Source organism: Pangasianodon hypophthalmus, chromosome 25 (assembly GCF_027358585.1).
Source record: "Pangasianodon hypophthalmus isolate fPanHyp1 chromosome 25, fPanHyp1.pri, whole genome shotgun sequence".
In the NCBI taxonomy this organism is placed as follows: domain Eukaryota; kingdom Metazoa; phylum Chordata; class Actinopteri; order Siluriformes; family Pangasiidae; genus Pangasianodon; species Pangasianodon hypophthalmus.
In genome coordinates this window covers 17918471-17928547 of record NC_069734.1, presented here as the reverse complement: position 1 = coordinate 17928547, position 10077 = coordinate 17918471, and the positions used below count along the sequence as shown (strand labels likewise).

At 36.4% G+C, this 10077-nt stretch overlaps 1 long non-coding RNA gene across 3 annotated transcripts; it reads left to right on the top strand.

The window, feature by feature from the left end:
• Positions 1 to 658: 658 nt before the first annotated feature.
• LOC128317454 (uncharacterized) lies at positions 659 to 8165 on the top strand. 3 transcript variants are annotated; one of them, XR_008300965.1, is made up of 5 exons: positions 659 to 843; positions 1809 to 1849; positions 2698 to 2996; positions 3552 to 3744; positions 4331 to 8165. It is a non-coding gene; the product is annotated as an uncharacterized LOC128317454 (long non-coding RNA). The 3 variants fall into 3 exon arrangements; XR_008300963.1 differs by lacking the exon at positions 4331 to 8165 and having other exon boundaries at positions 666 to 843; positions 3552 to 4141; XR_008300964.1 differs by lacking the exon at positions 3552 to 3744 and having other exon boundaries at positions 668 to 843.
• The last annotated feature ends 1912 nt before the right edge of the window (positions 8166 to 10077 follow it).

Sequence of the window (10077 nt, the reverse complement as noted above, 5' to 3'; positions counted from 1 at the left end):
ATGCTTTTTAAAAGGGATTTATGCTGCGTTTGTGGTATCCTGTAAGCGGTAAGTTGCAAGTTGTAATGACGTAATAACATTTCCCACCTGGTGATGTTCAATGTGTGAAGTGGGGAGAAAAAAACATGGACAGCAAATGTGTTTTGTTTGCTCTGTTTACATGTAAAGCTCATAAAAAGCTACTTTAACTGCACTTAAAGTATATGTTACTAAGCTAAGTTACATGCTAGCCAGCTAATGTTAGTGATAACTGTAATATTGATGATTACCTTCTCAAAACAGTGATTAGTTAGTCAATGTTATAGATTTAACCAAGTACTGTATCTGTATATTAACTGATCTAAAGCCAATACTGCTATAAAACTGATGTAAAAATAGAGAAGAGGAACTTTACACTGTACACAGTGTGAGCGGCCATGTTGATTTGACGTCACTCTGAAATTTCAAGTTGAGGGGTTATTTTCGGTGGCTTTTACTGATTGTAGGCGGAGAATTACAAGTTGCAGCTTCGCCTATACTTCTATAGATTTGTTTGTATTTTTTCCTTAATAAGAGCTTTGAACTCTCGTAGCGGTGCCATATTACTCAAGTATGTTTTTTAAAACTAAAATTAATATACAAACAGCAACAACAGGAAAAATAAAATAAGTAAAATATTTAATCAAATAAACTAATACTATTTCTGGCAGTGGGCGTGGTCATGACATGACTCAGAGCATGCGCACTAAAGTTCTTCTGGAGGGTTTCTTATTAAGGGACGTTAGCTTTCTGAATATTATTGTGCTGTAAATTCATATTTTATTTATTTTATAGTTTTGTGGTGCTGTACGCAATGAATGTGAGGTACGTATCGGATAAAAGCACTACCAGTGTGAGATATTTCCTGAATAAAGAGCTGTGTTCAGTTTAAGGCCTTGTTAAGCTAAGCTAACTCGCCACTGCCGGAAAAAACAGAGCGTAACGGTGCTAGCTAATTTCCTAGCTATACTAGCTAAAACATATTATATAGCTGTTCTATTACTCCAACTATCTAACTATATCTTTCCCCACCCTTACACTCATCCTATTAGTTTATCTTCTGACTTAAACATCTTTTGTTTTTTAAGAGTTTAACGTAAACTGGATAAACTGCACTAAGTAGCTAGACCACATTTAGCTCGCCATTATCTGTGCTACTATTTAATCTTAGCTTTTTATTCTCAGTGTTTTATTGGTGTGTAGCAGGTCAGAATAGATACTCCAATCTGTAAAATAAGAGCACTAGCTCAGGAGTTTTTAATAAAATTGAAGTTTACTGTCTATACTAGGCCACTAAGTGAATTGCGCATGTGGATAGATGACTAAAATTGAAACTATTAAGTGTTAACCTTCATCAAACAGCCTTAGTTAGGCTTCGTGATCTTTCTGTAATAAATGTACAATGTGAAACAGATTTGTAGTAATTGTTCAGGAATGGGCGTGGCCAAACTTCCTTAGGTAATGATTGACAGGTCTTGAATAAGCTAGGTGTGAGTTTGGAAAAGAAATAAAAGTGAAGTTTATATTTAACCACCATCATCCCGTGTGTCTTCCAAAACCTGCACAGTGATTGTTATCTGCCCGTGTAGAACATATCCCTGCAGGCCCTGTGTGCTTTAAGGGCATAAAGAAGAGCAAGAACACTTCCTTATTATTCACTTCATGCATTTCTGAATGCTGAGCGTTCCTTCTTTAGTTTCCTCAACTGAAGAATTCAACTCATTTATAACTCCATACAGTTATCATTTATTCTGTAATTACACCCCTTTCTGTTTTTGTTTAAATTACAGCTGGTTTTTCTCTTTTACCTTCCTGCTGCTGATACACAAAGGTGAGTGTTTAACACACCACAGTGAGCAGATGCATATATTGCATAGAAAAGTGAAATTTGTTTAATAATTACTGAAATGAGAGCATCAGTGATGTTCTATTCATGAAGATTCAGCAGTTCTATGACTGAATGTTAAGAATGTGAAGCAACAAATGACTGTTCATTTTCTGTGTACGTGCACAACACGAGATTACCCCGTCATTTCAATGACAGAAATTTTACATTTCTCAATTCAGTGCAAATTAGTTATGATGCGGTAAGTAACAAATCCAGATGATTAGTTTGAATGACTCTTACACCAGTCCTGTGGTGTGACGTCTCTTTATTTTCACCCACAACTTTAACTTGCAGTTAGTTCCCATTTACTTCTTGACTTATAACCATGGTTTCATTTGATCTTGTCTTATATGATCTCTTATTAAATGTGTATAGAGACATTATGAAGAAGTATGAAGCTTGGAAGGAAGTAGCAGAGATCACTGGTGCCAGTTAGTGAATGAAGCTAGTGTGCATGTAAATTAAATGACCAATGAAATGACCAATTAAATGACCACACTGTTTACTGTGTTATGTAATTTGTGTTTAACTAGTTAGTTTTAGAATAATTTGCAATAGAATAAAATGCTGGTAGGCCACGCCCACAACAACAGTACCATTGATCATTGCAGATCTTTACACGCCCCCAACAGGCAAACTACAAGCAACACGAGTGAATAGTGTGAATGTATTATTATTGCAAAAGTGCATGAAGCTCTGTGTATATTGTTGATGTGTCCTGATGCACACATTCGTATTTATATAATTGAGATTTTCTGTGTTTTTTTTTTTTTTTTTTTTTTTACTTTTAGTGTCGGTGGAGAGTGTCACTGTTGAAGGTATTATAGGACAAACAGTGAACTTACCGTGTTCAATCGAACAGAAGCCGCAGACTGTGTTTTGGCGAGACAGAGACGAGAGGACGTGTGTGACATAACTGATGGTAAAGCAGATTTCAGTGAGCAGGATGAAGCCTATAAGGGCAGAGTTGAAATTCTTCCATCAGAATTCTCCATCATGCTGAGCAATGTGAAGAAATCTGATGAAGGAACGTACACCTGCTATGACCCCAGCAAAGATCCTCCGAACAAAGTAGAACTGAAGGTTAAAGGTGTGTATGACTGTTTTTTCCAAAATCATGTTTGAAGCTTTTCCTTAAGCATGTAGTTTCAGTCACATGGTGTTTTCTTTTGCATGATTCAGTCATTATATTCAAAATGATCTGATGAAACCCCTTAGATGTATCTCTTTGCTTTAAATCACTGTTAATAGCCGTACATACGTAAATATATTGTGTAGAAATAGTGTATATATTCAGTGTCCTCCAGAATTATTGGCACCCTTCATAAAAATCAACATAAATATATAAACGAATAAAAAATGCTTTCAGAATGTTCAGCATCCTCATAATTAATATATAGTGACACTTGCTCTGGAGAGAATAACAGCATTGATCCACTTCCTGTAATGTCTAACAATGTTGAAGATGCTTGTTAAAGATCTTGGTCCACTCCTCTATTTTACACTCCTTTATATTCTCTGGTTTGTGCAAGTGGAAGCCCCTTGTGAATTCAGACCACAAGGTTTCTGTTAGGTTCCAATCAAGAGACTTGAGAAGGTCACCACAAAGCATTAATTTTCTGTTTCTTTATTCATTGGGAAGTAGGTTTGTCTCATCATGTCATTGAAAACTCTGTGGCAAAGTCTGAACCTCCTGGCAGAGGCAATCAGGAGATAGTTTGGCTCAAATATCCCGGTACATAGCAGAATTCTTGATGCCATCAATCTTCACCAGAGTCCCTGAACCACCAGCCACGAAACAACCCCATAGCACCTCCATGTTTTACAGCAGCTATCAGGTGTTTTTTTTCTCTCATGCAGTTTCATTTTGTCTCCAATCATGCTGCTTCGGTGCAAATCAAAAGGTTTGATTTCTGTCTTCTTCTGACCACAACACTTGGTGCTATTTGTAGTTGTAATGCCGCTTGGGGAAGTTCGGGTGCTGCAGTGTGAGATTGACAAACACTTCTCATACACTTCTGAACAGCTTGTTATGAAAATGGTGTTTAACTTTTTTTCAACTTGACAATCACAAGAATCAACTAACCTGTGCATTTCTAAATCTTTGGTCTCTCTTTTCCGCTCCACCATCCTCCTCACTCATGGGCTCATGGGTCAAATCCCTGGCAAGTTTCTCAACTATTTCAGATGTGAATATTTTTGTTATGGCCCTAATTGTGCTCGAAAAAGTATTTTCATGATTTGTCTTTTGTGTTAAAAGGTCTTTGTTTTCCCCATGGTGATTATTGACAAGGAGCTTTTTGTCAAGTACAATTAATTTGTCATGATATATTTTTGGAGAAAATGATTTAGAAGGTAATTCTAATGAGAATCTATCTACACATATATACTGTTAGGTTAATAGCTTGTGTTTGTGTGTAACAGAGAGAGAAGTGAAGCGAATCACACCACCGAGTACTGCCCCACCAAACGGCGAATCCACGAGACGAGCAGACGGTCTGTTAACGTTCCTGTTGGGATGTGCTCTGCTCTACAGCTTAGCCTTCTGAAGAAAACCCCCAAGCTCAGTGTGTGCATTAGCTTCACATACAGGCATCACAGGAATTTCTTTTACAGATTTCTGTTCATTTGGTAATGTTTATATTTGTATATTTGTGCGAGTTTTGCAGCACAGTACCCAATGTTTCCAAAAAAGCAGTATGTCTCAGACAAAAGTCCTTCATCAGCTGTGCAAAGTGTATAAGGCATTGTGTTTTGTGTGCTACAGCTTTAAAAGCACTTTACTCAGTACATGAGTATATTTATGTCAGCCTGATAGACCTAACATACTCCTCTTCTTCTCTCCATTTTCATGGGTCACAGGTTGTGACATAGGGCCATGAAATTCGGCAGAATCATAGATCCTATATGGGAATAATGTGCTTGTGCTTTTTTTGTGTGTGGAGTCACGGGTGCTGTGTAGTAACTCTCCAAAGTGCGTTTTCCCCCATAGGAATACATTGATGTTTTGTTGATCATGCTTTCACATGATTTGAGCCTTTCTTCATTCAGCTATACTGAAGACATATAAGCCCCACCCCCAAACACACACACACACACACACACACACACTCTCTTTTAAAGAGGATGTAGTGACACTTAGAACCAAGAACAAGAAAGATTTTTGATTCAATAAGTTATAATTTAGGAGTGACTTTCATATGATCAGTGTTTTAAAAACATTTCTGATCTTGTTTCAGATTGTTAACACTGAATTTCATGTTGGCAGGGAACATCTTTATTACACACTCCAGTGACGCTTCATATTGCACTATATATTGATTTTTAAGTAGCATAGATGATGCTCAGGCTAGCTAGTTAGATATGCTGAATATCAGCTCACTTTAACCAAGAAAATCAAAGCACAGTCACGTTATTTCACATCCGTTAAAGCACAGTATTTATAGTTATTTTAGTTGTCTACCAGAGTATACTGGTGGTTGAAAATAAATAAAGAATATGCTCAAATTGCAGATTTTGAGCTTTATTTGGATGGTATTTATATCCAAATTGGGTGAATGGGGCAGGAACCCCCCCCCCCCCCCCTTGTTTTTTTAAAGGGACCAGAAGTTATTGGACAAACAACATATTGTTAAAATTGTCATTTTTAATATTTGGTTGCAGATCCTTTGTAGTCAGTGACAATTTATCTTATGATTGTTAGTTTATCCAATTACTTTATTATTACTGGTGCTTGCGATGAAATGCAACATCGCATCCAAACTGGCTGAATGGGGTAGGAATTAACACCCCCCCTTTTAAGGGACCAAAAATAATCACAAGTTGAACTGTCATTTTTAATACTTGGTTCCAAATCCTTTGTAGTCAGTTACTGCCTGAAGTCTGGAACCCATAGACGTCATCTATGTTTTGCCTTCAGTAAGGGAAATGCATCTCAGTTTCAGCTCAGGTGATTGACTTGGCCATTGCAGAACATTCCACTTTTTTTGCCTTAAAATAGTCTTGCGTTGCTTATGAAGTATGCTTCAGGTCATTGTCCATCTGTACTGTGAAGCTCCATCCAATGAGTTTTGAAGCATTGCAGATAATATAGCTCTGTACACTTCACAATTCATCCTGCTGCTTTTATCAGCAGTCACATCAACAAATACAAGGGAACCGGTTCCACTGGCAGTCATACACACCCACATCATAAGATGAGGTAGTACACTTCATATCACAAGCAGTTCCTTCCCTTCTCCATACTCTTCTCTTCTCTTCATTCTGCTTCAAGTTGATATTTGTCTCATCTGCCCATAGGAAGTTGCTCCAGACACGTACAGGTTTTCTTTTTTAACATGTTTTTGGCAAAATCTGGTCTTCCTGATTTTTTTCTTCTGGTCTTACCACTGGTTTGTATCTCGTGGTAAACCCTCTGTATTTACTCTGCTGAATCCTTCTCTCGTTTGTTGACTTTGACACAGCCTACCTCCTGGAGGATGTTCTTTATCTGGCTGAGTGTTGTGAAGTGTTTTTTCTTCATCAGGGGAAAAAAAAACTTTGTCATATACCACATGGTCTTCTGGGCCTTTTGGTGTTCTGCAGCTCATTAGTGCAGTCTTCCTTTTTAAGAATTTACCAAATAGTTGATAGTGGAACAGCTGAGCAGCTAGTTACTTTTGGTCCCTTAAAAAAGGTGGGGACCCCAAAAAAAGTGCTGTAATTGCTACACCATTCATCTGATTTAGATGTAAATACCCTCAGATTAAAGCTGAAAGTCTGCACTTTGATCTCATATTCATTATTTAATTTCAACTCCAGTATACTGTGGTAGACAGCAGGAATAACAATAAATCTGTCAATGTTCCAATATTTATGGACCTGACTGTAGCTTTAAAAACAGGAAAGAAACTGTTAGCTATGCGATAAGACAATTTCAGATAATTTAACCAAAATTTGGACAGAAACTAACTATTGAACTTCCTATAGTATGACTATGGAAGCATTCTTATGTACAGTTTTGTACTAATTGCAATGATTTTCATATGTTGTTTATACTGCTGAGGACTTTTCATGATGAAGTATATGACATTGTTATTGTGTTATTGTACATTTCATTTAAAATGTAGTAAACTTGGTTTTTTGGCCATTAATCTATACACACAAATCCATAATGACACAGCGAAACATGATTTTTGATATTTCAGCAAATTTATTAAAAATAAAAAATTGGAATCTCTTATCTAAATAACTGTTCACAGCCTTTATGCAGTACGCCTGAATTTGGTAAGTTTCTCCCATTCTTCCTGTCAGATTCTCTCAAGGACTCCAGTGAAGTTCTAAAGACATCTCAGGATAGTCAAAGCAAACAGGATGAACCTGAACTCAGTTTGGAGTGCCTTTAGACAAGGGTCTGTCATTATGGATTACTGTGTGTAGATTAATGGCCAGAAAAACCTGAATTTAATCAGTTTTAATTTAGATAAATTGTGTAAAAACGGAACCAAACTCACTGTGTGTATGTTACTGGCTCTGGCTACTGTGTTTTGTTTTTTTTTTTGCTCATTACTATTTATTTCATTTTGTATTTGTTCTGTAATTTTATAAAATATAGCTGTGTTCCATTTACTCAGTATCCACAAGGACATTTTGGTGGCTGTCAGAAAACAGGAAACACATGGCATACGTGAGTTTACTTATAAATGCAGGTCAAGTTTTGCTACCTGTGGCATCACAAAGCTTGTACATTTGTCCTTGTATTTGTAAATGTGTAAAATCAGGCTAGTTTTTGCTACAGTATTAGTTTGCAAAACATCTTGCTTGTGTGTGCGTGAGTGTGTGTTCAGAATTCCAAATGGCAGTTTTCAAACAGTCCATGTTTATTCAAAGTTCATCTCTGGTACAGTTTCTAAATGGACATGAGTATCTGATGAAAAGCAAAATGTCCTGGTGAATGTAGTGTAACTGCTCCTTAAATCATCCAAAAACATTTCTTTCACTGCTTTTTTGAAGTTTACTAAACCAGTATTACTTTGCATTGATAGTTTACATTGATGATAAAGGATCAGGTCAAATGAATTCTGATTAACTTTCTGTTGAATTATCATGGTAATTACTGAAAATGTACACCTATTGAAACTTATTACTATGATAATGTTATAAATAACACAATTGTTATTTAGGCTCTGATAAATAAAAACATAGAATTGAAAGAGGGTGTACTTTCTTTTCCCATGACTGTATGTCCATATCAGACAGTTGTGCTTCCCTATTTATAACCACCAGACATCCCAGATCTTCACACATCCTGTATCATTTAAATAAACACTTGCTGATTCACCATCTCATGCATCTTAAACCTCAACAATACTGCTTTTAGTTTATTTTATTTTAGGTTGCAACACTTGGATTGATTATTAGCCTTCCTGTCAGCTCGAACCAGTCTGACCATTCTCCCCAGATCTCTCTCATCAACAAGGAAATCCCGAGAGATCAGCAGTTTCTGAAATACTCAAAGCAGCCTGTCAGGCAACAACAACCATACCACAGTCAAAGTCACTGAGTTTGCAATTTTTCCCTTTCTGACATTAACTAAAGCCCTTGACCTGTTTCTGTAGGAGTGATCGGCTGATGGATAATTACACGAGTGAGCAGGTATACAGGTGTTCCTATTAAACTGGCCAGTGAGTGTTTGTCACTGAATATTCTAAGAAGAGGCAAGAAGGTGGCCAAGCTGTCCTAGTCAAACACAAACACACACTACATCACATTATTCTCACACTCTGTTCCCAGCAACTTTTCCCCATCTCCTTATCCACATGCCAACGTTTATACCTTAGACAAGTCTACTGTGCACAATATACAACAAAATACACTAACAGAGGGATATGAGTGACAGTATCGCCACTGCTGTAGGTCAGAGACTTAAATATTATATTTAAAAAATCTCATAGAAACAGTATTTTCATCTCTAAGAAAACTTCTGTTTTTCATGTAAGTTCTGCTTTTCTGCTCACTTCAGTAAACGAAACTAAAATGCACCAATGAGGAAAAACTATTTCTTGTTCAAACAGAATTCTCTCCTAATGCTGATAAAACATCACATTCACTTGGGGTCAGATTTTCTGAGGTGGGACTAGTCAAATGGATGTCATTGAAACAAGTTTTTCATTGCTAAACAGCAACCATTTTTTATAAAATCTGTTTATTATTGGAGCGCCTGCCATTCATGTCCCTGTGAATGAGCTGTTACTAGAGAAATGATAACATATTCAGTATCAAGTTTCAAGTTAAAGTGATTGATCAATCAGCTAACGATTGAACTATATTAAAATCCTTTACTTAGCAAGCTATCTCAAGGCTACTTATACTCAGTTAAATCAAATATAACCTGCTTGCCCCATGTGCAGGCTGACATTTTATCATTTAAATGTCTTATTTGTGATGACCATGTATAGAATTTTACTGATATATCCAAAAAAAAAAAAAAAAAAACAGAATAACATTATCATGTTTAATCTTGTGGTAATTTTCATTGGACAGTCTATTTATTCAGTCATTTTGACTTGATTCCACATCTAACAAACTAACTAAAGAAACTGCTATAAAGTTAGCAAGAAATCAACCAAAGAGCTTAACTTACAGCTCTAGAGATAATTTTCACCACTAAAATTTAGTATTTGTTCCAACTTAACTAATTAGCATGTGTTTGTTTCCCATGAGGGTGCTGTGATGAATATAAATACCTTTTTGTTCTTTATGGTTTTTTACTGATATTGTCTTAGGTTAATATTACTTGTAAAGATGCATGGTACCCATGTTTGTACTTTAAGTAATCATTAGACAGTGTACACTGGAAATTGGCGTGCACACACAATTGCTTGTATTCATTCATTAGCTTGTGTCCTGATTTTTTGCAGGGTTGTGTCATCCTGTTGAACATGCTTATCTGTCAATTCCGTAACCATTAGAGCAGTACAATCTTGAGTTTTGCACAGCATATGAAACTGCATAGAAATACACCTAATTCGCAATTTAGATATGGTGTGCCTGAATGTCCATGAGTTTTCCAGAGGTTTTCTTCATTAAAGTCCCACATATACAGACATCATGGGGAACATCACAGGTCTGCTAAAGAGTCCTAGGCACAGATGTGTGATAAAACATTTAAATGGCATGTAAACTTTTGTGAA